Source organism: Anser brachyrhynchus (assembly GCF_964034855.1).
Source record: "Anser brachyrhynchus genome assembly, chromosome: 2".
In the NCBI taxonomy this organism is placed as follows: domain Eukaryota; kingdom Metazoa; phylum Chordata; class Aves; order Anseriformes; family Anatidae; genus Anser; species Anser brachyrhynchus.
The window spans coordinates 54,262,889-54,290,253 of record NC_137695.1 but is presented as its reverse complement, the minus strand read 5'-3'; the positions used below and the strand labels follow the sequence as shown (position 1 = coordinate 54,290,253).

The window sequence follows — 27,365 nt, the reverse complement described above, 5'->3', positions numbered from 1 at the left end:
GAAGGGAGCTTTCAATGAGGGAGCACTCTCCTGCCTCTAGCTGGAATGGGCAAGAGGTTCTTATTAGCAGAGCATTGCTAATGATGCCCCTCAAATCTGTTAATGTTTCTTCTTCCTGTGTATCAAGAACGGGATGTTTAAATGCTAGTTACAGATGGAGGAGCAGCTGATTTTGATATTACAACATTTACACTCCAGCAACATATTCCAGCATCTGAGAAATGCACTACTAAAAGTGGATCCAAGTGGGAAATCAGAAAACAGAGCTAATATTGCTCAAGGCACCCAGCAAAACCAGCTGCAGATCATGTAGCAGCTCATTGCTGTGATTCTTTGACATCCCATAGTCCAACACCTTCCAGAAATCAAAGGCCAGGTTGTGTTTTTATTCAGAGCACTAAGGTTGATTTCTAAGAAGTCTCTTGTAATGAAGTGATATACAGAGTTAGGAGAGCTAAACTGTAGCTAATGGCTGCTGTGTCAGCAAGAAAAACCTCATGCAAGAAAGGTGACGGAATGAGCTACAAATCCTACTTCAAGAAAAAAAAAAAAAGAGAGAGAGAGAAAGAGCACAACAAATAACGCAGAAAACACAATTCACTGCAGGATAAAGCAGAGGCAGCAGAATGAAGTGACAAGATATTGATCCAAACTACCTGGAAAACAGGGAAGATGTTTGCATCTCCACGCTGCGAGGGAGGAGCTGCCTGCCAAAGGGTTTGATGCTGCCATCCAAACACGAGCCCCTCTGCACACGCTTGTGGTGTGACAGGGGGGATACATCTCTACAGCAGCCAGGGGCTGGGATCTGCACTCAGAGTGAATGCAAAGCCCTGGTGACACCTCTTGCTACAACTTACCCTGATCACCGGTAAGGCAAAGAGTGATTTATATCATGATTAGATTAGGAAAGAGAAAGGTTGTGATCCTTTTGACTGCAGCTAATTAAAATGTTTCCCTAAAAGCCAGGGGTGCTTCTTACACGATTTTTGCACTGTTTTTCGGAGCAGCGCGGTATGTCTCAATAACATACCCCATTGCTAGAAGTACCAAGACAGAAAGAGTTTAGAAAGTGGAGCTGATATAATAGCTCTGACTGGCAGACCTCATTCTTAGTGACATTGGTCTGAATTTCTTCCACTCATTAGCAGAAGAAGAAACATGCTCTTAACAGAAAGATTTGTGTCTAACAACATGTTTAAAATTTCATCTGGTTTGAGGTTGAGTATCTGTTGGTTCCTCTAAAACACACTATACGTGTAATTAAAGCATAATGCAAAAATGACTGAGTCTGATTTCCAGCCTGTGCTTGTAGGTATTGACAAAAGAAAGGGTCTCCTCTTCTCCACTGGCCCCCAAGTCAGTGTAGCATTGGATCAGAATAACAGAAGTCCCTACCTTTTCCACTCCTCATACCAGGACCTTTTTGAAGGTTAAGTAAATATGCCTCACTTCTTTTCCTCTTTCCTCTTTTTTTTTTTTTTTTGAGTTCTCTGGAGCTGCTGTCAGGTCTCCTGCCTGGTTCATACTGAATGCTTTCTTCTAGGCCTGAATATGGAGTCTAATTCAGATGTCTCATATACAGGAGTATCATTCTGTGCTGTAGTGCTGTAAAACCTTGTGTTTCAGTCACTGTGGTATGCTTCCAGTGTGGCTCACAGCAGTACCACCAATACACCAATACCAAAACACCATGAAATCTTTTTATGTCTCACTTTTGATGTTGTTAATATCTTGCTGTATAGGAAAATAAAGCCCAAGTGAATTGAAGAAAGCATAAGCTTCATCCGGTGCAAAAGTGAAAATAATTACAACATCACAGAATAATATTTATGGTAGAGGCAAGAAAGTATACAGTTGCTGGAGGAATTAAATGTGCATGTATGAATGTGTAAAGAAACTCTGGTAGAGTTCAGAGCAATGGGCTTTGTTTCACTCACACAAAATATTTTTCTTCCACAAGCAGCACTTTTCAACATGAAATGACGCTGGACTCTTGGCTTAAATATCAAAGCGACTGGCATCTACCTAAACAAAACAGATAGCTCAGGCCAGTAATCTCCAACTTCTTTTGATTTAATGACTCATAAATACAGAGGTGTAGATCCTGTCTGAGTAATTTAAGCCAACTGACGTGAGGTTTGCTTTCTTATTTGGATTTTACAAACCCCTCAGAAGCGGTTTATAGAACACTACACGTCCACAGACCAGTTTCTGGTTTAGACCATTGTCCCCAGCACATGGCTTTCAGGCAGCATGCTGTTTGTGGCACCTCTTAACGTTATTCTTGGCTGTGGCATACCAACCAGAGAGAATACAGTTCAGTATTGCTAGTATCACATTACTTGCTCAAGCGTTCTTTGTGGTTTTCTTTTTTTTTTTTTTTTTTTTTTGCCTCTAAGCTACTAATCACTAGTAGCCCCTGGTTAAGGTACTTTTCAGTGCTCAGTAGGAAACAACAGGGTTTGTAGGGTGTTTTTGGTTCAGCTGGAGTTTCAGAAAATAGAAATAGCATTGGGGTTTAATGCTGAGTTCAGTTTAACATAAAAAGCGACATTTTCTTTCTGAGGTTCTAACAATATTTTATAACCAAGGTTGCAGCAAATAATTGTGGAGCTGCAAATCAAAACACTAGGTTTAGAATATGTCAAAAATACACTGATGATTTACTGGTTGTTGTAATTCCTTTTTGTGCAGCCAAAATGATTTGCTGAAATTTACAGGAGTTTGCAAAATGTCTTAGTTGACGCAAGTCCTTATCTCTTTAATGAATACATTTCAGCCAGAAAAGTTTACTTAACTGCAAACAGTTGATTACACAACTAAGAAGAAGGATCTTCCTGTCAGCAAGGCTTAAGGCTCAGATTTGAGAATGATCTCAGGAGGGTCTTGGTGTTGCACCCAGAGATGACTTCTGGTCTACAGGAGTAGAGTGGTGAAAATTGTATTGTGCACCACTGAGCATTAGGCTGCAAACAATGAGCATGATGCTTTCTTGAAAGGGGGCCATGTGAGCCCTATTACTGCAGCAGTCACAAAGCTATTGATTTCATATCTTCTGAAGTGACTCAGTGAGCAGGACACAGGTCTTCCAGAGACAATCATGGGATTCTCAGTACAGCTTTTACTCAGTGGCATGGTTTTGAAGTGCCTGCCTCGAAGAGGATATACAAAACATTTCTGACAATAATACAGCCCATAGCTGTATTTCTGAAGCCCTAAGATCTCAACGACAATTGATGAAAACAGAATGCAATCTACACCTATGGTAATTATCTGCCTGTCAGTGTGCTCTGAAATGCCTTTGGGAGTAAATACAGAACCATTTTAAAATTCACAATAAAACTCATTCCAACTTTCTGCAGTTTGAACAATAGGAGGTTTTCCTTTTTCTTTCTTTCTTTTTTCTTTTTTTTTTCCTGCCTTTTGAATCCTTAAATTGCTACAACACCAAGTGAACATTGAGATAAACTGCTGTTCAGATAATTCACTGTCAAAAATATTGAGCATACTTTTGTCGGATGGCAGTAGTAATGGTCTTTTCAAGTGCCACTGCACGAAAGCTGAGCCTATCAAGATTTTTTGGCAGGCACTGCGTTTAACTTGTCATGTTATATATTGCAGCAACGCAGTTGAGGATCAGTATAAATCAACTTACAAGTCTGAAGGAAATGGTGGCATGTGCTTCTGCAGCCCATTAGCAGCACAAGCGTCTAACAGAAGGTGGCAGCATTTTAACATCTTTCAGTCTGCCTAAAAGGGAATGAACTCAATGTGCATGTCCAGAAAGCTGCTCTTTAAGTTCAGGCTGGATGTACACATTGTAGTCTTGAATTTATAGGTTTGATGAATATATGTGGTTATGGAGAGGCAGAAAGGTGAAGTTTTGATAACTCTTCTGTTTTGAAAAAGAGAATGTGGGAAACGGGAGAAGTAGGTACTAGACGGAAAGAAAGTAAAAAATAAATTTGAAATTTTTTCTGTCCAAAGGGTCAGAAACAGACCTCCGGCTAGACAGCAGTTCTATGGTAGCTTCATTATAAACAGTGAGGAAGAAAATATTCAATCCCTAGTGAATGATTGGGATTTGATTTCATACCAATTTCACAGAGATAACTCTCTTGCTTCCAGGCCCATCACACCCTCTATTGCCAGCTCTCATGATCACACCACAAGCTTTTTGGAATTTATTGTTTTTTCTTGAAATCCCCAGCTTTTGAAACTGAGCAACTGCCTAAGAACCCCACTTCACCTCTACCACCACCAAAAATAGTAAGTTTTAAATCCTTGTGTTTACTGGGAAAAGTCAAAAAACAGGACCAATATGCTCTCACAATGTTCAAAAACCTAAAGGCAGAGTGGGAAGAATAACAGAATTTATTAAAAACAAACAAAAAAACAAACAAACAAAAAACCTCATAAGGTTAAATTGAAGTCATATATTGGAGTGGCCTGATTGATAATGGTATATTGCTGATAGGAAGTCTGAATGCAACACTGAGACACTGAGAACCAAGGCAAGTCATGGTGTAGTCTGACAGGGGTGTAATTAAGTACCTGGCTTAGTGCATAACCATGAGCACAAAACAGTGTTGTTCACTTTGGTGAGGTTACTTGCTGATTTACAGCTCAAGTTGTTTGCCAAACTGAGCTCCTAACTTGTTTAAGAAATAATCCAATGCCCAGTGCAGTTTGATGGTAAGATTCCCAAAATCAGGACAACTATGTTCTTAAACAGCTTTTTTTTTTTTTTAACATTAAACTGTTTCAACTACCACTTGATTCACCTTTTAAGGTAGATATGGACAGCGCTAAGGAATACAATACTAACAGCCACCACAGGGATTCCACATCCTGACAGTAATTAACACCATAATGCACCAAAAAAAGATACTTTTTTTTTCCCCCCCCCAATCTTTCCATTTCAATAGGTTTGTCTAGGAAATCATTTAAAATTTGATATATGTCTCTCTGCGCTTCCAAAATGGAGTATATCTAATTTCCACTTTTGTGTATGGAAAAATAATGCTAATTTTAGTGAGACTTCCCACTGTATTCACCTTGGAAGCTTGACTGCAGTGCAATTAAAGAAGTGGGCAGATTACCAGATGGCAAGCAACCACGGGCAGAGTTAATGTAGAAGAGATATGAAACCTTGCAGCAACTGAGATTTTGAGGGTTTAGCACAGCTAACTCTGGGCACAGGCAGACAGTCACACAGTCAAAAATGGCATTCAGTAAGTTGATCCCCAGAAAGATTAAATGCGTATTTGGGAGTTCTGGTGAGCTGACAGAAGAAGTGAGAATATAGGATCATGACAACTTTTGTTTTGGATACAGCAAGAATACTGTCAGACCACAATTTTAAATTTCTTGCTGAACACTGAGTTACTGTATTTAGTAGACAGCCAAATACACACCAGGCAGGAATAGAGCTGATTTAATTTTGTTTGGCTTCTCAATGTGTCTTCCTGAAGTTCCTATATGATGCATTGTGGATTAAACAGGAAATCAGCTCAGAGAACCAGTTGACCATTTCAGCCTTGTGGAAGCATTTGTCCTTGCCTACTTCCCAGAACAATTCAAAGAATGCCTTGTTTCTGGCAAACAAAACAGAAGTGAAAATATGTGGAGAACAATTTGTGGATAGAATGATTTAGTAGGGTGACATCAATTGCTCGAATGAAAGACCTTTGAGTAAGAATCAATACAGATATTGGCACAACTAAAGACAGAAAGTTCTGATTAATTTGTATGTTCTCCTGTAGACAGTTCTCTGACTGAGTGCCTGAATTTGTTACATGAATCTATTAGCTAATCATCTGTTAGAATGATTCTCTCAAAATTAATCTAGCCTAAGTTTGACATAAATGATCTAGAATGGCAATTATAAAAATCACTTCACAAAAGAATGACCTTTAACAGAAAAAAAAGGCAAATTTAAGCTAAATTGATTCAAATGACACACAGACAATCAAGGAGGGATATCTTTCTTTCTTCTTGTTAGTGTAATAAAATGTCTGCAATGCCATAGTTCTGTCAGGCTTACAAATGCCACATTTCATATTTTTGTCAAGGGTTTTTTATTATTTTTGCTGTTACTCCATGCATAAGGAATAAAACTTCATGTATGACTTCTAATATCATCATTAAGATCTTTATTAAAGTTCATTCTATCATAGCAGATGCATTTTAATTGCCACTTCTTTTAGCTCAGCTCTGCAGCACAGTTTATATTGCTTTAGATTCAACTCCCTCTTACTAATGGCAAGCTCTGTCAGTCCACTAAAGCATAACATATGAAAAGTATCATTAAGGTCTGTGAATTAGATGGAAACAAAAATGGAACTCAGTGGAAGCAAATATATTTCATCAGGCTTTGGAAGGATGGTGGATTTTATGCTATCTGTGTGAGGCAAGGCTAATCACCTTAAGGTTAAGATATCTAGTGATCTCAGGACAGACATTTTCCCAAAAAAAGACTGTGTGAACACCTTCAGGATTTTGTCCAACATGAAAAGTAGTTACCTCAATATATGACTGACATTTCTCTCCAGATGTAGATATTGGGGACCTGGCCTGTGTTGGGATCAGTTCTCACTTCAGTTGGCTGTGGGCAGCAGTTGCTCTAGGTGCCGACACATGCTAGTTCATGGAGCAGGAAGACAAGCTACAATTTGCATTGGATGTGACAACTCTGGTTTCAAGCAGAAGTAAGTTATTTCCATGGTTAACATGGTCCTCTCTGCTTTCTGATAAGTTTGCACAATTTTTGCCAGGTATCTATGATGCCAGGGAAAATTTCTGTAGGATAAAATGCTTCAGATAATGCCCACTCAGGTGTCTAGAGTGAGTCTTAATTTTTATTTTCATTTTCCAAATACTTTGAACTTTCCTTGGGAGCTCTGAGGACTTCACTTATTTTCCTATCTTTACCACTTCTCTTGGGCAGGCTATTTGATTTTCATGGTCCAGCTCATTTTAAATGAGGTGTGACTTGGGTAGACCTTCCTGACAGAATACACAGACAACCATTTCTCAGTCACTGAAGGAAGAGCAATAAGAATTCATCCTTGTCTTTGAGCATAGGTGATTTAGCTCCCACATACTCTGTTGACATAAAATAGGAAGCTTGTTGCATGCTACTTGCATTATAATATGATTTATTTAGCTTCAATTCAAAAAACAAATATTTAAACATTATAGGCTCATGTCAAAAAATGGAGCTCCTAAGACTTGCATAGTAAGTTAGAGTGTGAAAATCTTGGTTTTTATAACCTAGAGGAGGCAAAAGCAAAGGCAACACCTTAGTGTGAACAAAGCCATCCATGTGCTAATCAAATTCATGCTCAGTGTATGAATAATGTTGCAGCAAGGACAAATATTTGGGAAAAAATTTAGTATATGTCTGAAATTTTGATTCAAATGCATGCTAAATATTGCAGTTTGTTGCTAGTCAATGCTGGGAAAAATATAGTTCTGTATGAGGAGGTACAGAAGAGAAAATACCCCTAGGGAGTGCTTCTCAAACCTGCATGATTTCTGTTTGCTTTTGTTTTAATGTATGCATTTAATGCCTACAGATTTATAATAGGATGATTGCTCTTGGATTTAAATACATAGTGGTTGTTAGAGGACCTGTGCAAAAGCGGCAGCACACGGCCTACTTAATGAGCACAGTAACATACCAAATAACTTGTTTATGGCCCTGAAGTTGAAACTTGTCATTCCGAAGGCAGTGGCAAAACAGTCTGGAGAATGTGGAAAGCAGCACTTGAAAGCAAACACTACACTGTTGCTTTGTCTTTTCTTTTTCAAGGTGTATTAAGGTGAAACTAATTGGTCATGGCTTCCAGTGTTCCTAGGTTTGGCCTATCACATGAGGAGAGATCTTGAGAGGGGCAAAAGGGTTCTAGAGCTGTTCCTTCTCCAGCTGTGCCACAGAATTTCAGAAGAGATTGTTTAAAGGCTCTTTTTGAATATCATTATAGATGGTAACTTTAACAAAGCCCATTCAAATCAATGCATTTGATAGAGACTTTCATTGCCCTTCATCTGTGGATAGAAATGTGACTGATGTCCACCAGGACAGCGTATCACCTAAACCCTCTTCTTGTTCTCCAAGTATTTATTGGTAAATCTAATTTTGAAGCTATTTTTTGCATGCCTAATGTTGTAAGTCTATTAATATTCAGCCTAATGTGTTCTGTATAAGCAAACAAATCCATTTTTCAGAAGGGCATGAGTAAATCTATAAACTGAAGATGACTTTCTAATGTGGGCAGTAAGACTATTTAAGTTTTCCCAAAAGTTTCTCTGCTACTTTGCCTGGTTTTCACACAAATGAAACTATTTTGGCAGAGCTATGATAGGAATTAGTGAGAATAAGTAAAGTATAGTCAACACGTACTTATGCCATATTCCTCTGTGGAATCAACAAGAAGTGGGAAAAGGTTTAGAGAGAAAGTAGAAAGTTTAACTTCCTTAGATAGCATGGCTTAGTATATAAAGTACAAGTACCTTCATTCTACATTCAGCTTTGTCATGTCATGTCATGTCTACATGTTGGTCCTTGCTTGGTCATGTCAAATATTTGTGCCTTAGTTCTACCTCTGCAGGTAATATAAGAATAAGCCTCTTTATTTCCATGGCAAACTACAGCTAAATAATAATGTTACCTTAAGCAAGATGAGTTTCCAATATTGTAGCCCCATCTGCATTGCAAATGTGAAATAAGACATCAGGCAGGTTTCAGGTACAAGTATAGTTTTGGTAGCTTGGGGTGTTATCTGAATGAAAATTACTAGATATGGCTGTTGGCAAATTTGCAAAGCTTTCTGACCACTGTGCCAATAGCGGTCAAGGGACATGGCCATTCTCAGCCAAACAGCAGCCCCCCGTGAAGAATACTGTAAGCTTGAGTACATTGTTTCATTTGCATACATTGAGACAACTGGCAGCTGTGCTATGGTACAGGAGGCATCAGTGCAAGCTGGAAGAAAGATGATGAAATATGGGGGACTAAGAAGCCAGCAGTTTCTTTGCAGAAGTTGGAGTCTGTCTGTAATAATACTGGTGGGATTTGCTCAATTTTATTTTTAGAAGCTCATGCTCAATTAGTTCAGTATTTTCCACAAGGATAATGTAGAACTGCATAAATCTGATGTATTTTTTTTCCTGTCTTTTGACAATGCATCCATACACTCATTATGATTTTGTAGGCGTAGCTTTTATTTCCCATATAGATGAGTGGGCTACTCACTGTTCTTTTCCCAAGTCTGTTTGCTATGTTTTTTCCAGGTAATATGTCATTATGTACGGAGAGATTATTAGCAATAACTGGGTGAAGCGGGCAGCACACATGTGGTTAAATACACAGATATTCCCCTTTCTTACCACAAAAAAAAAAAGTGTCTGTTACAAGTAAATTGTAAGGAAACACAATATATGCACATAGTATGTATATACGCTGTACATATATACACACTGTAGTACTCTATACTATCTATCTATATACTTATACATATGTCTATATTAATTCAGGCAGCTGAGCAGAGCAAGGACCCTAGAGCAGTTTCTGGCTTGAAAGCTGCCAGCTGAAATAAAAACTAAATGCAAAACATAGTGCCTCACAAAAATACCCAGGTGGGATCTAGTAGACCTCATCTAAACTCTTTGTTTATATACACTTTGTGAATGATCCTGTGAAACTCTAAGCAGCTGTACAAAAGTACCTGGTGACACACTTGGTTAACTGGTTTGTTTGTCTCATCACAGGATTTGAGTGAGCTGTAAGAGACAGTGAGGCTCTTAATTCTGCCATAGCAAAGGCACATGCAGAATGGCTCAGGATCATGTTCCAAGTTTGTCTGGATGTCATTTGAGAAGGGACGTACTGTGGGTGAATGCAACTGCTAGTATAGAGTTCCATAGTTCCAGAAAACAGTGGCTGAAGATAGCCTTGTAAACAGAAAGCAGTGGGTAAGTTGCTATTATCAACTTATAACTGGAAAAACACCAGGGCCAATATTCAGGTTAGGCACTTGGGTCAGGAAGAGTGATATGTCAGTTATTCCCTGCTTGAAAAACGCCAAAATAGCTGGAAAAGTGGGATAAATATTGGGAAGTTGTGGTCTTTTTGAGACAGAGATGCAAAGTACAACCTGCCGCCACTGCTGCCTGCTTCTGGGCTCTGGTTCTGTCTCATCTGAGTCACTTGTAGGGCTGTATATATTTCTTCTAAGTTATCTTTGTCCTTAATTTCTCAGAAGCATATTCTTATAATCTGGAAAGACTCAGTGCAAGATTTATGGATGACAGCTCCTTCACAAAAATTATGCTTTATTTACAAACAGACTGGAAATGGTTTTAAACAGACCACCTATCCCACAACAGACACATGTTGCTCAGTACTTTTTAATGGCAGCAAATCAAAATCTTAAGAATGGACATTCAAGGGGTTCCTTGTGGAAGAAATTAGCAGCTGTCAGAAAGCAGTTTATCCTTCTGAAAGCTGCGATGCAGTTTAAAATTCTGTTGCAGACATAGAAAAGAGATTTGCTGAAGGAAGACCCAAATCATCACATGAAATATCTTGCTAAACAAGGGCCTGGACTTTTAAGGACTTTGCAAACTTTTCCTTTTCTTGAGATCTTTTTCTTTTTATCAACTTTGAGAACACCTTCAGTTCCTTTCACACATGCAGATGAGTCTGAGGGAAAGGGCTGCAGGTACACTGGCCAACATCTTCCATTATGTCCTCCAGCTGAGAAAGAAAGAGAGAGAGAGCGCAACTACATGTTAAGGTTTTCATTTGCATGTTCCTTCTACACATTTTGTAAATACAACATGAAGAGCTGTAACTCCAGAGTGTCTAAAGCACAGTACACATAAATGTATTAGATGTTAAGGTGCTTCATATCAACAGCATTCATACAATGAAAACCTGCATCTACAAGGATGAAAGCTGTTAGTGTTGAGGTTTTCCTATCTGGACTTAGGAAATACGTTTTTATTAGTGTTTTGTATCTGAATGGGCTAGATCTTAGATGCTGGAAATACTAACACAAATATTAGAAATAGCGTTTCATTTTACTGGTTTCTCCAGAACAGATGCCTTAGGGCTCCATTAGTGTCCCTCTGTCTTCCTCTACTTTCCCAGTACTTTCCTGTACTTTTCAAAGCTATGTACCACTTGTTGTTTTGCCTTTGCATACTGAGCAGTGAGGCTGATCTGATGGCATGACTGGCTTTGTGGTTCTGCTGTGTTCATTCCTATCCATGTGGTCTTTCTGTGTCAGACTCTGTTCTTCATGATAGTATCCAACCCACCAAGTCAGCCGATATTGCGCAGCTCTGATTTCAGCAGAACAGGCTAAATGAGATTTCTTTTTTTTTTTTCTTTTTTCTTTTTTTTCTTCAGTTGTCTCCTTCTTCATCAACAGCAACAGAAGGCAATTCTTCTCTGTGTTTTGTTGTTGCATACCTGACAGTTGCTTTCCCCTTGATTAATTGGAGCAAAAGTCTCAAGCTACTATGGAATAAACAGTTACCATTTGTCAGCTGAGCTCTTGTAATAGGCTCTATACATACTTCACAATGACTTGAGCTAATGTATTTTACCTTGCAACATGGCAGATGAACAGCATGGGTTGGACAATTTTGTCAGGTCTGTTGACAGGCCAAAGCTCGTTAAGCTGCTATAACTGAGTTATAACTCAGTCATGTGGCAGAGCGCTAAATTCCAGTGCGAGTGTCCAGAGATATGCGGTTAGCAGTGGGTAACTGCTCAAAGAAAGGCTCTCTTTGCCTGTGTTTGGTGATGTTATAGTTCTGGCAGAGGCCTCAGAGTTTCTGATGGACACCTTGAAGCAGCAGTTCCTTTTTTTTTTTTCAGCCCAGCGTATGTGCTGCATTAGCTTGTAAAGTAAAGCCGTGATGTTCCAATTCTTCCCATAGAGTTAGCATAATAAGGGTCTTGAATTATTTTATTGTTGTTATTTTTAACCAGGTTGGGGAGGGGATGAAGGCTGACAGTAAGGAAGGAAGGTAACAAAAGTAGAAGCAGTAATCAAAGATCTGCTCAGAATTAAATAGGTTCTAGTCATGTACATACATCTGAGCTCTATTTAATGACTTGAAATACTACATAATTATACACCTGCCAATTCTTTTCTTTCTTGTTAAAGACTCACCCACTTTTTTTGTCTGCGAAAAGTTCATTTAAAGCTGTCTCTCCTGTGCAATAGGAAAAATAACAGTTCATTCAACAGTATAATAAAAATCCTAGAATGTTTTCAAATTTCCCTCTTTTGTGTGCTTTGAGATTGACAACTATATAATTAAGGATAACAAAGAGAGAAGGGATTTAACAAGATTTAGCACAACTTGTACAACTTGGAGTAGCAGGGGGAAAGAAAGTCAAGGGCAGATGCTAAATGAATCCGTGGAATTACTCATCGGAGGTGTGGAGACTTGGTCTGAAGCAGTATTTTAATAATGGAAACAATCACACAGCTGCCTGCATGAAGTGTGCTAAGGCCTGTAGACCTGTGCTGCTTGCTGAGGTCAAAAAAGTGACAGAAGAATCTATCACCCAGAGTTCTGAACCCTCATTTGTAGGACAGAAATCCCTCCTGGAATGCCAGCAGAAAGCTCCAAAGCATTTCTACTTCCAGGGGTATTTCAACAGTGTCTTCTCTGGCTTTGCTTTTCCCTATCCACAGCATGTGGATAGAACATGCATGACAGAAACATACTCTACCATGTTCAAGTATAGTGTGCTGTACACGGTGCTTGACATCCTTTCAAAGATACAGTTTCAGATAAACTCAGTGGAAACCTTATCCTGTGAACTTTGCTTTAGAGAAGTAGGTAAAATAAAGACAAGCTCTGCTTTTTCAGATAAGTTGTTAGTCTTCCTAAGACTATCCATTCTCCTCCAAATCTATTCTTCACTTTGTATCATTTTCTCTCTGTGTCTGTGCTTTATATAAAGTTTCTCAGATTTTTTTCATGTACAAAAATCTAATTTTTCTTGATAATTTTATCAAAACTTTTACACTTATGCAACTCTTTCAATCACACTGTGCATATTTCATATATATGTATCTATCATTATCATTGTTAAAGAGAGCTTGAAAAGCCCTCCTGACAAAGATATTAAACCTTTCACATCGGTGAAGAAGACAGGAAGTTTTCTGTGACACAGAACAAGATTCTCACATGTTCATTACAAATTTAGCTCGGATATTTTGAAAAGCTATACAGTATCCAAGCAGGCAATCAAACAATTCAGAGCTGTTTTCAAAAGTTCATCCAATTGTCTGAAAATAAAAAGATTATTTTTTTTTTTCTGGCAAAGAATATAAATATGTAGACAAGAGTAAAAATTTCAATTCCATATCAAAATTTCCTTCACAAGGAGGGAGGAAAAAACAAAACAAACATGTTTTCTGACCAACCTTAGTATTCACTTGCAAAGATATTCTGACTATTGTGTGCTTATTGAAATAGAAAAGTGGTGAACTCCAACAAAAATACCCTTCTTGCTTCTTTGTGGGAGCTCAGAAAGTGCTGCTTCACTATCTGAAAGTCCCGTTGAGTAAATCCATTTAGTCAAGTCCTGTCTAGACATATTTCCATTGCTTTAAATACGATTTGAGCATAACTCAGTTTCTAATGAAGTTGAAATACAATAGAAAATGGTATATCTACATCACTGTTGAAATATCTGAAGCTCTACAAGAAAGTGGAAATGCTGAGTCTTTAGTTGCATATCCATGAATATCACACAGAATAAGCAATTTTTATTTCTTATTTCATTTTCATTGTCAGGCACTGGCTTTCAAAATAATTTCTTTTAAACTTAGGTGCAAAGACGACCTACAGAGCTGCATGGTATTTTCCTTATTTCTTTCCATCCCTTAGCACTGCTGCCCTGCTAACTTTATACTATTATACCTTGCAAAGTCCTTTCTAAGTACATCAGAGTTGAACACCTATTTAATCCTATTTACAACTGCTGCTTTAAAAATTCCTCTGCATATAACAGATATGTGTGTGCTGCCAGGAAGAAAGGGCTATAGGCACAGAATCGTCATCCCACCTTGTCCGTGAGAGTTCCTGTGTGGTATGACAGCATGGCTTCTTGCCAATGCCTAGCCAATGTTATAAAGTGTGTTGCTCTCTCTCTGTCTATAGGATATTTTACTCTTGCCACTTTTGCCATCCTTCCCAGAACTTACATAATTATGGGACAGATCTGCTCCCTGGTGGTTCCCCCAGCTCTGAAGCTGCAGTTGCTTTGGTCTCATCAAAGCAGCTGTGCCCATGGTATAGCTTCATTCCTCACCTATCAAAGACACTGCACTGAGGTGGTTGGAGGAGTAGCTGGCTCCATTGGCTTTGCACCAGAAATGTTTAATCCAAGCAGGAGTGAATGGATTTGGGTTTTGCTTTTTCCACAATGATCCTGTTGCTGTGCTTGTTACATATGACTGATGTAGGCAGACGTCTCCCAGGAGGAGCTGGCTTTATCATTTAAACAATTTGGCTTCTTGACAATGACCTTCTAAAATTATCAGTATTTAACCATGCTTTATTAAGTTCATTATCCTGTAGCATCCCAGATGAAAAATAAAAATAACTTTAAAAGTGAACTAATGAATTCCTTAACATAATTAATATTTCAGTTGAGCCTAGCCAAAAATATTTCTAATGCCTAAAATTTCCATGTATCAAAAAATATAAAATAAAATACAAAGGCAAAACAATCCATGTAGCCACATCTGCCAAGCATAGAACTAATCAATTCTGTCTACAAGGAGAGCTTCAGGACATTATTTGGCCTTTGTTTGTGAAGAAATAGATATGTGGAAAATATAAGGAATTGCCTGCAGGAAGGTCTCACCTGTGGTGAATAAGTATCAGCCCCATTGCTTTTTCACCAAGACTTTGGCTGCAAAGTCTCTTAGGAACATTTGATAAAGTTGTTATGACAGACTCTTCAGCACCCTGGAAATGCTTCCTTTAGGAGAAAAAGAAGTGGTACTAGAACAAGATGTCTGCTACTTCTCTAAAGCTAAGGTCTTTGTATACTTTGAAATGCCAAATTTGCTCTAAATTAAATGCATATTACTTTATTCAGTTCCGGCTATGAATTGTAGTCCAGCTGCTTGTGTAATCCAAAATATCATTATTTTATAGTACAGTTTATTATACAGTTATATTGTTGCAAAGGAATGCATGGTTGCTGCCAGGTCTGACTGCTGGTAGTTATAACCGAGATGGTAGAATTGAGCCTCAGTTGTAACTGATCATTGATCTCAATCAAACAGCATGTCTAGACAAAATTCTCATTGACTCTTCCCATCAAAAATCTGCAGGATTCACTTCAGATCTGAACAGTTCTCTGTATCAGTCATTATAATTACAACTTTATTATCTTTGTGGAGAAGTGGGTAACTAGCTTTTCTTGGCAGAGCAAAGGAAACATAATCTGTAGCTTTACAGGCTATGAGTGCATGTATTCTCCAAAGAAAGCTCCAGGTACCAAGAGGGACTCATGAAGAATACCAGTACAAAGCTAATTATCACAGAAAAAAAAGAGACCTCAGTCTCAGTACCTCAGAGCATGTTCCTGAATGCCAGTGAACTGTCTGGTTCCTGCTGTATTTGAGCCCCTGAACAAAAACTGTGGCCCCATAAGGAAGCAGTGGCATATTTTTAGTGATTCTGCAGGGGCCAGGACAGTGTCCCACAGGCTGAATTACAGTGAGCTTGGCAACAAGATTGAATTCTGAAGAGCTTTTAATCATACTACTGTCATGCCAATAGTACTGTGATACGTAACAATAAGGAGCATGAGGTAAAACAAGTCAAGCAAAGTGTGAAAAAGGAATGCAAAAAAAACCCCACCATACTCACAAACACACAATAATCATTGTCCAAGCTCGTAAGCCAAACACTCCACATGGCAAAACAGGTTTTTTTTTTTTTTTTTGTAACTAACTTTGTCAGATTTACACTTTGTGGGCTGAAATTCTCTATGTTCAGTGGCTCCAAAAGGCTATTATTATCAATTCTTGTTGTTATTATTGTTCTAAAAACAGTAAGTTCAGGCATTTCCCAGAACAAGGCTAGGGTAAAATCTATTGTGTTGCCTGCTTTGCCCATGAGACTATTAGCAACTGTTCCTTTAACAATTATTATAGTATGGAGCAAGGTTTTGAGCTCATCTGCCTTTTCACGCCTCCACGTAAAGCCATCCTACATCTCCCAATGTCTTTAGAAATTATATAAATTGGAAATTGGATAAATTTTGTCAGTGGATAAAATCAAAACAGCCTTTTCTGAATACTTAATGCAAAATAAATCTTCTGAATTTTCCAGCCACACTAATTATAGTCCAAGGGCACTTGTGGGTGGCTGGGATCCTTCTTGTGACTGTAATGCTGGATACTGGAGTGGACAGAAGCTGGGAAGCAGAAGTGGGTGAAGGAAAGGTCCAGCAAGGAAGAACGTCTAGGATTTGGATCTGTGGGATGTACGTCTCATGGGACAAGAGATGGGAACTGAAGCCATTAGCTAAGGGACAAGTAACTGACAGGAGATGCAGAAGATCTGAGAGAGTCTTGGACTATGAAGTAGGAAAAGTACACAGAGACAAAGTGGGGAAAGGAAAGTGCAGAAAACACCATAAAGTTTCAGAGGGAGAAGAGTAGAGCTGGGAATGAAAATTATATGGTCTGAAAGGGATTGGGAAATAGTGCTGGAAAGGAAGGGGAAAAGGAAGGAAAAGCAACCTGATGAGCAAGGACCATGGGACTGAGATGCAGACGGGGGTCCTGGCCAAGTCGCAGAGGACTGGAGCAGGGATGAGAAGGCAGGGATTGGGAAAACCATTACTAAGACAATGACGGAGCAGGAGCGAGAGTGTGTGGGAGGGACAGACTCTACCAGCTGTGTAGGAATGGGTGGGAGCCAGAAGAGGGAAGGGCTGGTTGGAAGGGTCAGTGATTCTGTAACATGCTTCCCTCCACAGCCCTTAGGGGAAGCAAATGCAGCATTTTTCATTCAAGATGTAACCTTTTTCTTTTTTTTTTTTCAAATAAAAATGATACATATATATACACATATATTTGCCTCCCAGAGAATAGAATTTCTGAAGTGTTATCATCATCTGGTGCTTCACTTGCCCACCTGGCAGAAAAGCTTACATCTGGCGTTTTCAAAATTCATTTGAACCTGTCATTTACCAAATTTTGCAACCTGATATTTTTAAATGTTGCTTTTATGCATGTATATATGTGTGTGTGCATGTTCCTAGTTATAAACACATATACATGTCAGAGCATATATCAGTTCCATAGTGTTGTGCATCAGCAAAAACATACTGCTTTGTATCTATATCTTATTTGTACATAGATTTAATTTAGAATGAAGTAAGCTCCACGAAATTTTCTGGTGGAGATAATTTACAGGACATGGGATTTTTCTGTAAGGAGTGGTAAGTGTATTAATTATGATACAGATAGAGAATTTAGTTGCTTATATTGTCATTTGTTAATCATTAGTCTCCAAATACACTGAGCTATCTTGACTTGGCAATCATCAGATCTGTTATTAGACTGTGAAAATGTTCTTGCAGCTTGGGAAGTTGATGTAGTTATTTTTTTTGCAAACTGGGAGATGGATTTCTATATTTATACAGTTTTGAGAAATCAATATTTTAGCAGGAATTGGTGGTCTTTTAAAATATATGCTTATGCTACAAATAACACCAGAAAACACAAGAAAAAAGAAAAAAAAAGGCTTTCTTTAGCTATTGTGGTAAACAGATTGAAAGTGATTGTGGGAAGGGTGAGTTTTATTACTCTTTGCAAATCCAAAATCCTGATTGAAATTATCATCTAGGTTATTGCTTTCTGGATATTCCCATAGTTCTTTTACCAGGATCTTGGCCAACATAGTAGGTCAGACATTAGTTGTTCATTTTCCAGTACCATTGGCTTCAGCAAGATTTATTTTAACAGGAGCTTCACTACCATTTTCTTTCCAGCCATGGAAATATCCCCCTCCTAGTGACAACTTATCCACACTGAGCAGTGAAAAGCTGAGATTCCAAAAGGAAATTAGTTGGGCAAGAATCCACAAGACAGGTGGTGGGATGAAGCTGGGTAATGAGTTTGGACATTGCTAAACCTAAAACTGAATTGGATGATCCCGCCTCAGGAAGAGGGATGTATTTATGACATCACAGCCTGTCAGTAGCCTTTATGAACAATATGCATATTTGAAGGAGGTGTATTGCCACTCTGCAAGAACACTGTTACCAATGTTCCTTTCCTTCCCAAGCCATACTAAACACTGATAATTTTTCAGCAGTGTGTTATTTTAGTCGACTGAAATGGGGGAGTAAATATTTAAGTAAGATTTGTTGCCTCTATGTGGCTTCTGGCTATATTGCCAGGAAGTGCAGATTGTGTTTTCAGTGTGGGATTTTTTTGTTTGTTTGGTTTTTGTTTTAGACTATGCCTGTAGGAGCTGAGCTGAACTCTTTCCACATACACTAATAAAAAGCCATTAGTCACTGCATATTAGAATCACAGAATCACAGAATTGTGAATTGTGGGGTTGGAAGGGACCTCTAGAGATCTTTGGGTCTGACACCCCTGCCAAAGCAAGTTCCCTAGAGCAGGTTGCCCAGGTAAGTGTCCAGACAGGCCTTGAATGTCTCCAGAGAAGGAGACTCCATAACCTCCCTGGGCAGCCTGTCCCAGGGCTCCATCACCCTCACCATGAAGAAGTTCTTTCGCATGTTGGCACGGAACTTCCTGTGCTCCATTTTGTGGCCATTGCCCCTCGTCCTGTCCCACAAACCACTGAAAAGAGGTTGGCCAAATCCCTCTGTCTCCCACACCTCAGGTATTTATAAATATTGATAAGATCCCCCCTCAGTCTTCTTTTCTCAAGGCTGAACAGACCCAGGTCTCTCAGCCTTTCTCCATAGGGAAGATACTACAGGCCCGTATCATCTTTGTGGCCCTCTGCTGGACTCTTTCCAGGAGACCCCTGTCTTTTTTGTACTGAGGAGCCCGGAACTAGACACAGTACTCCAGGTGAGGCCTGACCAGGGCAGAGTAGAGGGGAAGGAAATAATTAGGAATGCTCTTTGAATAAAGCATATCAAAAGAAATAACTTAAAATATAATATAATGTGTAGATAGCAGTAGTGCCTCAGCTGTATTTTGCATCTTTTTCTTATTACTAATGGTTTGTGAAACTATCAGTGTTCTTACATTTATTTGAAATTATTTACAGTCAGAACAGATATCTGTGAATTGAATCATATTCTTTTTCTGAATATCTGAGCTTAAAATTCTAATTCCCTAGCTTAGTGATGACTTGATGTACAAGCTAGTTCCTGGACAGAATAAGTGCCATTCCTAGATTCAAAGCATATGGTACAAATTCTCATGTGAACAAATGCAGAACTGAATTTCTTTGACCAGTTACCAATATTTGTTTAAAAAGAATAATCTTCATGGAGTTTCTTGCCACAAAGCACATTCACTGCAACAGGGGTGTATGGCCTGGGACTGATCCATTCACCCCCTTTATGTCATCAGACTTTCTATAATATGAAAATATGAAGCAGACTGGGAGTCACTGTACTACAATAATGGTGGAAAATAAACACAAGCTAAGTGAATTCATTAGAAACATTAAACAAACATTTGCACAAAATTTTCTGCAGTATTTGCCTACCTCTTATTCAAACCACTGACACAGAAGGAAATGCTCCAAGCCAAATGGGTCTTGAAACCATTTACACCATTGTTCTTGTACTAATAACATAGTGGATTTATTACTTTCAGAGCATTTTATTGTTGTTTGTGCACTACCTGGGGCTTTTTGAATTCATTATGGTTGCCATTCTATATTCCTATCTGAGAAATGCTCATCTTCTTTTCTGGTAATCTTGCCATGTTTCCCATAATATTTCCCTGTATCCTATATTCCATACTTTGTATTAGAAATGAATGATATAATAATAAACGGTAAACCTTATTGTCATTCATTTATGTGAATAACGACTATTCTGCATTTGGAAGTGCACAAAAAATGCTAATAACCACTTGTAAAAATCAGACATTGGGTGCAGTTAGTCTTCTTTGTCAAAGAAGACATCCTCATTTGCATTTGTATCTTCCTTCTTTGCTGCCTGCACAAAGGCAAGTGCAGATGCTTTGAATACTGCAACTTGCAGCCCTAAGGGAGGGTTGGAGTGTTTTGGCACTCCAGATTTCATTGCACAGTGGGAACATTTCTCCTGTCAGAACCCCATGTAAGTAATGGTTTCTAAAGCAAGGAGGGCACCCTGGGCTCATAAAGAGTGGACAGTTGATGATTAGGACAGCATTCTTCAGCTTTGTCTGCTTTTCTAGACCATGGTGCCACCCCTTGGCCTTACTTGAGCCTGATGCCGGTAGCTTGCAGAGCAACATGGCTGAAGGAGAGGCATTTTTCCAGAAAATGCTGGGATGAGCTTAAGCCAACCTGAAAGTATTACAGGGCCAGGTACAGGCTCCTCTGTTGATGCAGTCTGGCTGACAGACCCCCAGTAGGATGCTTTGGGCCAGACCATCCATCTGTGGGACCAGAGAAGGAATAAAGAGACGTGTTTCCCTGATTCCTTTATCTAAGTGTCCAGGCACCCATAACTAAAATATCAACTAAGACACCACTTTTGAGGAACAGGGATTTTACTGAGAATATTTATTAATTTCTCTGTCTCTGTCCACCCATCTTCTTTGCCAAATCACAAAAATAAAATAAAATAAAATAAAATAAAATAAAATAAAATAAAATAAAATAAAATAAAATAAAATAAAATAAAATAAAATAAAATAAAATAAAATAAAATAATACAATACAATACAATACAATACAATCAGCAACAATTTCTCTGGAGAAATAACCTGCGGCACTTTGCTGAGAGCAGAATTGAAGGCATAGGAAAGGAACAAGGAGAGAGATCATCCTTTACTTTAGCAGGGTCTTATGCAGAGTTTCAGCTGAGATGACATAGACATGGATTTTATTTATTTATTTATTTATCTATTTATTTTTTTATTTTCCTCCAAAGAAAGTATTGAGGCATTTCTGAGACCTAGCATTTATTTTGTTTCTAGAAAACACCCAGTTAAGGAGCCACTTATTTTCTACAGACTTGCATAAAGCTTTCCATAACGGGTAGAAGTGGATATGTATCTTGGGACACATTAGACACTCATTCATTTGGATTCATTTTGTGAATAAGAAAGGAATGGTATTTGCAGGAGGGAGAATTAGAAAGAGAATGTCTTTTACATCAGAAGGAAATTACTTTTCAGACAGATTTAGTCTTGGACATCCTGCCTCTGGCCTGCAACTGCAAATAGTCTGAAACTGTGTCTTTTTACTTAGTACAGGTTCACTAACATCAATGGATATAAAATATGCATTGAAGGACAGTTTGTAATGATAGCCTAGGTATTATGTATCTCAGTAACATCCAAGTACAAGACACTTTCTTTGACTCCCACTTCAAGTGCTTATATGGAGAGGTGATAAAAGAAAAAAAAAAGTGCACTTATGAAGTTTTATCTGTAGTCTAAGTGTCTAGTGCACAGACAAGTTCGCTTAGCATAGCTGTCCTTGATTCAAAGGACAACATATTACAGAACAGCTGAGAAAGGAAGAGAGCCCTGGAGATCACCAGGTCTGACTCTGCTGCACACAGGTTGCTCAGGACTGTGTCTAGCTGAGCTTTGAATCTCCAAGGATTGAGACTCCACATGTCTAAGAGACGTCTTTCAGTGTTTGACCATCTTCACAGTAAAAAAAAAAAAAAAAAAAAAAAGAAAAGCCTTTTTCTTATATTTAATTGTAACATTTAATGTCATTATGGTTAATGGAATATTGCCTCTTGTCCTGTCACTGGAAGCACAGAATCATAGAATCATAGAATATCCCGAGTTGGAAGGGACCCATAAGGATCATCAAGTCCAACTCCTGGCACCGCACAGGTCTACCCAAAAGTTTAGACCATGTGACCAAGTGCACAGTCCAATCCCTTCTTAAATTCAGACGGGCTTGGTGCAGTGACTACTTCACTGGGGAGCCTGGTCCAGTGTGTGACCACCCTCTCGGTGAAGAACCTCTTCCCGATGTCCAGCCCAAACTTCCCGTGCCTCAGCTTAACACTGTTCCCACGGGTCTTGTCACTGGTGATAACGGAGAATAGGTCACCTACCTCTCCACTCCCCCTCGCGAGGAAGTTGTAGACTGCGATGAGGTCTCCCCTCAGCCTCCTCTTCTCCAGGCTGAACAGGCCCAGTGACCTCAGCCACTCCTCATACGTCTTCCCCTCTAGGCCCTTCACCATCTTCGTAACCCTCCTCTGGACACTCTCCAACAGTTTAATGTCCTTCACACATCATCAAACATCATCTTCTTTAGTCTACCCCTTCCCTTAGGTATTTATATATTTTGATAAAATTCCCTTTTGAACCTTCTCTTCTACAGGCTGAACAGTTTCAGCTCCCTCAGCCTCTCGTCTATGTCAGATGTCAGATGCTCCAGTTCCTTCATTATCTTTGGTTTGTTGTTGTTGTTGCTGGATCTACTCCAGTATGTCCATGTCTCTCTTGTACTGGTGAGCCCAGAACAAGACCTAGCACTCCAGGTGTGTCTCACCAGGGCTGAGGAGAGGTAAAGGATGACCTCCCTCAACCTGTTGGTGATGCAATACCTAATGCATGCTAGGATGCTTTTGATGGTGTGCATCTAAAAGCTGAGGGAAGTAATATACAAACTCATCATATTAATGCTATCTGATAGCATTTGGGGCACATCTCTGGACTATGCTAAAGTGCATATGCTAAGTTCTACACAGGGCACTTCTGTTATCTAGTGCAGTTCCATGAGAATTGTTGCTACTTTGGGCCTTAACATAGAAAAGATTAAGTTTCTGTTCCGGGGGAATATGCGTATAAGAACCTTACAGGCAGGACTGTTTGCTTTTATCAGGAAAAGCTCTGCAGAATGTGGTTTTGGGGAATGCCAGAGCACCTAGGGAGCTAAGGTGTTCGTGAGGTACTCTGTGGTAGACACTCTAGAATATGTTACAGCAGCAGGTACCTGGTGGCATCATTCACAGCAAGAGAAATCCCTGCCCATGTGTCTGCACATGGGAATAGGATGGGTAAGGCACTACTCCAGAGGGGAATTCTCCAGAAAGTTATTTTTCCAGTCACCTCTAATGAGTTTTCATCAGTGTGTGTACTACAGTAATGTTGTCTGGCAAAACCTAAGCTCTCATCAGCAGTCTCCATGACTTCAGGCCTGCATGCAGGCTGCGTGACCTCCTTAGCAAGGCACCCTGCTGCTTGTCAGGGCAAAACCCTCTGCCAAAATTCCTTCCACCAAGTCTCATACCCTATATCTGCCTCTTTTTTTTTTTTTTTTTTTTTTCCCATGTGCTCCCTATCCCAAAACCTGACTTGCATTAACAGCTGGAAGAGTTCATCTTCCAGAGTAGGATCTGTGTCTTTCCACCAGAAGTTTAATTTACTGTTCTGGCAAGCTGAGAGCACGTGCACACAAGGGCTTAGGAAGAGCAAGCAAGTTCTCCCACAGTCTGCCACAAATTAATTGATAGAGCAGTATACAGAGTAATGCATCATGATGAACCAGCAGTCAATCTGCTGAAACCCACCCTCATGTAAGACTAATCCAGCAGTAGGCCTTTGCACAAGGCCTTCTTTACATGGCCCACATAAATCCACAGTGAAAGTCTACTTACAGGTAATGCTCTCCGTTTGGTTTTGGTGACTGACATCTGGTCTGAGCACCTGGGTTGCCTGTAGCCAAATATGAGTCTTTCCTCAGCAAAATTCAACACGTTTCTGCATGCTCCCTATTCTACTTTGCCTGTGTGCTTCAGGGAGGAGATGTCATGAGTCTGTGCTGGGTTGTTCTGCCATCATTCCCAGCAGAGCAGTCCCTTCATTGATGGGGACAGTGGCGGTCAGTCATCAACTAAGTATTTCTGCCAGCCTCCTCATTACCAGATGGACAACTTTCAGCCTGAGCTAGTGTACAAGGTTAGCCTTTAACATATGCCGCTATTCCTGCAAGCAAGTAAAGAATTAAACCTGTGTTTGCAGTGTTGCAATAAAATTTTGACTAAGGGAATGGTCTAGCTTGCTCTGTGCATCTTGCTCCAAATAGTTTCTGTGTATTGATTAGCTGGGGTTGGCTCAGACCTAATCTGGATGGATTTTAAAAGCCTCTTGACAGCACATGGTCCATGAAGGAAGAGCAAAGAAATAGTGAAAGACCAACAAACTGCCTCTTTAAACAGCTTAGAGCTAGCAAGTCTTGACGATCTTCTTAAATCCTTTTTTTTTTTTTTTTTTTTTTTTTTCCCTAGAAGGACAGCCCTGGAGTCTGGGTTCATTGAAAGGTAGAAGCCACTCTAACCACAAACCTCTGAGCTGCTCTAGCCTGTGCTAGGATGACCGACCCCACCTTCCCTCCCTCCTTCATCCCCTTCCTACCCATCTGGGATAGAATAAAATTCCATTCAGGGGGGGGATTTTCAACTGTGACTTTAAACAAACCAGCATTACCAAGGATGAGGTACTGTCCCAGCATGTTTTACCTCCTGGGTCAGCTGAGTAGAACGCAGTTTACAGGATGTGGCTTGTTTAGTGATTTAAAATTGGACATCCTGTTTTCTTTGCATGGATGTCAGCCTGTGGTAGCACTTAAAAGCAGAGATTTCTCAAGGGTCCTTGGCCAAACTGTCTTCTTTCCCCTGTGCCCATGCACTTCATTGGTTTTGGTGGGACTGTGCCAAGTTACATTGGTTGAGAATCAGGCACAGTCTTTCCAGAGAGGAAAAGAGAACTGAAAATGGCAGTCCTGCTCAAATTAAGTTAAATTCAGTCTCTCTCTCTCTCTCTCTCTCACCCACTGAAATTGCATACAAGAAGTTCCTTTCATACCATCTGGTAGGGAATAAAAAACACCCAGACCCATTCATTGCCTCTGCTATGAGATTTCCCTGCTCAGGTAAGTACAACCTGCATGTTTACTCTTCTGCCACCTATGCCAGGACTGTGCCTGGCAAGCAAATATGTCTGTGGTAGTCCTGTTCTGTCACTGTTTTGTACCAGTGTCTTCACATTGTTCTTTGGTTTTGTGTGTCAGATGCTGCAGGTAGTTATCAGGTAACTTCTGTATGGCAGAAACATTGAAAAAGCCTGGGAACGCTTGGTTTACATTATCTGCGAATAACAAACTTACCACATAAGGACAAAGATCTTCAAAAAGCCTGTGAAACTGTCAAAAAAACAAGAAGCAGTTTGGGAGAGAGTGTTATATCCTGAAAATCTGCATTTGAGAGGGTGTGGAGAGACTATCTTTGCCTAGAAAACTGTTGAGCAGAATGAAAACCTCATTTGTATGCTTGAGAGGTACAGTATCATTGGATGGTATTTTGTGTGAACAAGCTGGTAGCTCATACCACCCACTGACTGTTCATGCTAGTTTGTCAATGTGATCTGTGGCTCATACAATAAAAGATAATTTAATAGGCTTGCTAAAAATCCATTACTAAATGAAATATTTAACATACTGGCAGTCACATCATGTCTGCCTTCAGTCCTGGATAAAGGTACTCAAAAACTGTAACGTAACTTTGCAGGGCTAACTCCTAGTAATATAATATATATAATACATGCCATCTATTTAATTCTTACAGAGAAGTTTTGAAAACCTATGTCACAGAACTGGTGGCTGTTTCTTTCTTTTCAGCTCACACTCACGCCCCTTCCCCTTATTTTCCCTTTTCCCCATATTTTTTTCCCTTCCCTTCCCTTTCCCTTCCCTTCCCTTCCCTTCCCTTCCCTTCCCTTCCCTTCCCTTCCCTTCCCCTTCCCTTCCCTTCCCTTCCCTTCCCTTCCCTTCCCTTCACCTTCCCTTCCCTTCCCTTCCCTTCCCTTCCCTTCCTTCCCTTCCCTTCCCTTCCCTTCCCTTCCCTTCCCTTCCTTCTCCCTTCCCTTCCTTCCCTTCCCTTCCCTTCCCTTCCCTTCCCTTCCCTTCCCTTCCCTTCCGCTTCCTTCCCTTCCCTTCCCTTCCCTTCCCTTCCCTTCCCTTCCCTCCCTTCCCTTCCCTTCCTTCCCTTCCCTTCCCTTCCCTTCCTTCCCTTCCCTTCCCTTCCCTTCCCTTCCCTTCCCTTCCCTTCCCTTCCTTCCCTTCCCTTCCCTTCCTTCCCTTCCCTTCCCTTCCCTTCCCTTCCCTTCCCTTCCCTTCCCTTCCCTTCCCTTCCCTTCCCTTCCCTTCCCTTCCCTTCCCTTCCCTTCCCTCCCCTCCCCTCCCCTCCCCTCCCCTCCCCTCCCCTCCCCCTCCCCTCCCCTCCCCTCCCCTCCCCTCTCCCCTCCCCTCCCCTCCCCTCCCCTCCCCTCCCCTCCCCTCCCCCTCCCCTCCTCCTCCTCTCCCTCCCTCCCCTCCCCTTTTCCTTTTATTTCCCTTCCCTTTCCATTTTCTTTCCCTTTTATTTCTATTTTCTTTCCCTTTCCTTTTCTTTTTATTTATTCTTCTTTTCTTTATTTTTTTTATTTTTTTTTCTTACCACTTTTGCTTTCCCACTCTAACCACATCTTCATGTTTCACTGTCTTGTGCAAAGAAGTTTCTCTTTAGCCTCTGCACAGAGCTGGCAGTGGGACAGCCGTAATGCAATGAGCTGTCTGGGGTAGAAAATGTCCGACTGCAAGGATCAAAGTTCTTCTTCAGAGACAGAAAGTCAATATTGTGTAATGTCTGAGTTCCTCGTGACCTCCACAGCAGAGAAATGGCAAGAAAGATGAGCTCGTGACTATGAGGCTAGTCTGGGGATCTGGTGACTGGTTTCAGCCTCTGCTGCAACCTACCTCCTTGAGTGTCAACAAGTCCCTTAAAGCTTGCTGGATTTTTGAACATCTATGCAGATGTGGGACTTTTCACATGGGTTTTAAGAATTCTGAAAACCTGTCAAGGAATTATCTGCCTTCTTTAGAACCAAAATACTCTTCAAGAGTTGGATGTTTTCTTCTCCTAGTGCCTCCATGCCTATTGGTAAAATAGGACTGATAGTGGTTTCTTGCCTTGTAGATGATACAAAAACTCTGTTGGTGGTGGAGCTGTACAGACAGTGCTGCACTATATGGGTGCCGTAAGGAGAGAAAATGTGCTATATTTGGATCTAGGGCACGGAGATGCTCATGAGCAGCTTATTTAAAGCCCATTCTCATGAGCCCCCTCTGAAATAAAT

General features: G+C 40.0%; 1 long non-coding RNA gene across 1 annotated transcript in view; it reads left to right on the top strand.

Annotated features, from left to right (window-relative positions):
* The first annotated feature begins 20,911 nt into the window (after positions 1-20,911).
* Positions 20,912-27,365, top strand: part of LOC308188793 — a 65,669-nt gene continuing 59,215 nt past the window's right edge. Inside the window, exon 1 of the long non-coding RNA XR_013945771.1 lies at positions 20,912-25,125. This is a non-coding gene — a long non-coding RNA (uncharacterized lncRNA). The remainder of the gene's footprint in view (positions 25,126-27,365) is intronic.